This window comes from Tupaia chinensis, unplaced genomic scaffold (genome assembly GCF_000334495.1).
Source record: "Tupaia chinensis unplaced genomic scaffold, TupChi_1.0 Scaffold143615_1, whole genome shotgun sequence".
NCBI lineage: Eukaryota > Metazoa > Chordata > Mammalia > Scandentia > Tupaiidae > Tupaia > Tupaia belangeri.
In genome coordinates, this window is record NW_006203463.1 from 727556 (window position 1) to 731196 (window position 3641).

Sequence of the window (3641 nt, forward strand, 5' to 3'; positions counted from 1 at the left end):
TACCCCTCCACGGCCCCTCTCCTCCCTGTCTCCCTCGCGTTAGGGCCTCGTTAAAGTTTAAGAGAGTAAATGTCCAGAAAGGCAGAGATGCAGAAAAGCTCTTAAGATGGTTTGCTCAGGCAAGTGAGCAAGCTGTAGGGTTTGGAGGCTACTCCATGGCCTTTTTTTTTTTTTTTAATCAACTTTGAAAATATTATTTTTTAAAGAATTATTTTATTTAACTTTATTTATTTACTTATTTTAAATTTGACCAGAGAGAGACAGAGTGACAGAGTGAGAGCTAGAGCCAGAGAGAGAGAGAGAAAGTGAGAAAGCAAGCTGCCAGGTCCAGGACTCAAACCATGGTTAACCATGTGGGAGTCCAACACCATTAACCACCATGCCACCTGCCCGGCCCAAAATAATATTTATTGGATTGTTTTATGATTTCAGAAGTAGACCTATTAATTTTGGAAAGTGTGGTGAAAGAAGAAAATAAATGTCTCCTACTTCCTGAATTTAGAGATAATCCTGACTAACATTTTAGTGTGCTTTAGCCTGTCTTTTTCCCCATACATAAGTGATCTATTAATTTTTTGAAGAATTTTTCTAAGTTTATTGATCTATTTCTTCCACGAGAGAGAGAAGGCGAGAAGGCAGATCCCCTAGCAGGGTTCTCACGTGATGATCTGGCCACAGCTTCAGCCAGCCCACATCATGGGCACATAAACACACGTGTAAGGAGACCTCAGGACACGAACCTTGGTGTGTCGCACAACTGTTGCACCACCATGGCTGGCTAATCTATTAATTTTTAACAGGGAGAAGTGATCATTTTTGTTGTTTGCAGTGGTATTTTGATCTATGCTTTAAAAAAGCAGTATGGTGGGACCAGCAGATGGTGTAAGGGTTATATTGGTGAACTCCACATAGTCTACAGCAGTTCGAGTCCCAGACCTGGTGGCTTAAAACATGCTGGTCATGCGTGCATGCATTCCCAAAATCCCTAGAGGAGAATGGAAGAGAAGGGATTGTGGAGTGGTCATCTCCCATGGGGAGGTGATTTCTCATTTTCTGTCTCTGTCTCTCCAGTGAGCACATGCACCCTATAGCAAAAAAATCTCTCTGAAAAAAATGAAAGCAATATTTTGAAAAGTTTTCTTCTTCATTTGCTGTCTGGGCCCGAACCGCAGGATCGCTGCTAACGCTAGTTTCTGTAAAACACCAGTTATTTGTGCTGGTTTTGGCAAACACAAACTTTCCTATTCCCCTCGTCTTTCGCACAAATGCCAGCCTGTCACACAGCGTTCCCCGCCTTGCTATCTCACGCGCACCCTGTCTGCACCTCGCTCTTCGCCACGTCGGCTCGGGGTGTCTTTCTTCCTTTCATAGCACCCCTGAGTGGATGGACCCATTTGTCCAACAGCTTCCAGTTGATGGGCACTTGCGGTTTCTAATCTTCCATTATGTTAAATAAGTTACAGAGGCCTTGCTTCGGACTACACTTCAGTCTAGGCCCCGACAGACCAGGCCAAACGAAAACCAAGTCGCTCCTATTAAAATTCCATGTGAGGAAGCTGAAACGAAGCTGGTTTTCTAACCTTCTCAGAAACCAGGAGACCTGGAGGGAGGGAACAGCCAGAGTTCCCAAGCCGGCCAGTTTCAATCCACACGCTAATGATGTTCCCCAGGTTGACCAATTAGTTAATTCTCTATTGTCCTGTGTTCCTGTTCCTGCCTCAGGAGAAAGTGAATTTGAAACAACCAATGTCCTTTCCGCTGTGGCTCTGCTTCCTCTGCCCTTCTCTGTCTATTAAGACCTTCTGCTCAGCTCATTGGGTACAATAAATAATTGTTTATGGAATGAAGTGTTGCCCAATTCTAGAATCACAAGGAAAGCTAGTTATGATCTTTAAGCTAAATTATTATAATTTTGTCTTTGACAGTTATCACAGATCATAAACAGCCTTTTATTGGGTCTCATTTGCATAATGAGCCTATCCAAGAATGAACTCCTAGGAGGGAAGTCTCCAGGGCGAAGGCGTTAGAGACGGTAACTGCACATGCCCCACCCGAGAGGGTGCCCGTTAGCCCGCGGCCTCCTCAGGAGTGTTTGCAGGCTTTTGCGTTTCTGCCAGTCTGTTAGGCTAAAATAAAATAACACCCATCTCGGTGCCGCTTTCATTTACATTTCTGTTATGCTCAGCCAGGAGGACCCGCCGCTTCGAAAAGCTGGTGTCCCTGTTCGGTGCTTTGCCCTCCGTGGTTGTCGCACTGTGACACGTGTGATCTGTTTGACCAAGAAACGTGGAGTGCCGTCCTCGGCTGAGCAGACGGGAGGTCTCCCTGCAGCTGAGCCTTAAGAGGACACCAGCCGTATTCCCGATGAATGCTGGTTTATGATTTGAGCGTTGTACACCTTGCTTTGTTTCTAAGATGTTTTAAGAAAAAAAAAAAAAGAAGAAATGCAAAATAAGAGTTAAAAATAACAGTAGAAAAAAAAAGAAGAAGAAGAAGAAAGGGGAGTAAGTCAGACCAACACACTAAATATCCTTGGCAATTACTGCAGTCACAGACTTGGTCACAGCGGAGAGAGACATGGAGGCCCGGACAGGATACACCTCAGTGCTGCCCTGGCAGCGCCTGGCTGTACTAAGGCTGCCACAGACCAGATGCCCTCCATGCCCACCCCTGTGACTGGGCAGAAGATGCACCGGTAGGATTGGGAGGAAGGGGGTCCAGCTCATAAGAAAGGAAGGCCAAGGAAGAACTGAGGAGTGAGGTGGGGAGAAGCAGGCTGGGAAATGCAGTGGTCAGTGAGGCAGCTGCCTCCAAAGATGCCCGAGATGCGAACGGGCTACTAGGTCACACAAAAGGAGAGAATTTACAATCATTTGTCCAACTGTGGGGGTGTTTTGCAATTAGCATCCCCCTGATTTTTTTTTTCTTTCTTTCAGGTTTTTGCTGTAGGGCACATGTGCTCACTGGGGAAAAGCAGAGTGAGAGAGTGAATCACCCCTCCCACAGGGGTGATTTCCCTTCTCCATTCTCCCCTGGGATTTTAGGCACACGCGCACACACACATGCCCAGCATGATTTTCAAGCCACCAGATCTGGGACTCAAACCATAATCAGCCATGTGGGAATCCAGCGCCTTAGCCACCATGCCACCTGTTGGCCCCAGCATCCCCTAGTTCTACTGAAATGCCTTTTCTTTTTTTTTTTTTTTTGGTTTAATCAGAGGGTGTGTGTGCATAGGAGAGGGAGAGAGAACACCCCCAAATGGGGCCTGGCCATGTCACAACCCTTTTTTTTTTCTTCATTTCTCTGTCTTGTCAGGGTCCTGGGCACATGTGCCTATGCTCAGAGTGTTTTTGAAACTGCTGAGACCAGAATCCCAACTATAGTCAGCCACATGGAATCAGCCCATCAAGGCAGCGTTTACCCGCTGTGCCATGGGGCCTGCTTTCTGCTCCAACTCAGGTTCCTTTCTGTCATATTCACTTTGTTTCTGGCCAAGTTACACTTGGGGCTGAGCTCTGTAGAGCAAGGAGGGGTTGTTTTAGGCCTGGAGAGTGATGGCCTGTTGTGTGCAAACTTTTGGTTACTAGCAGAGGTGTTTTTTTTTTTTTTTTTTTTGGAGAGGTTTTTTCTATTGGGGG

General features: G+C 46.2%; 1 protein-coding gene across 1 annotated transcript in view; it reads left to right on the forward strand.

Annotated features, from left to right (window-relative positions):
• Positions 1-3641, forward strand: part of SCFD2 (sec1 family domain containing 2) — a 457870-nt gene that overhangs the window by 411877 nt on the left and 42352 nt on the right. The window lies entirely within an intron of this gene.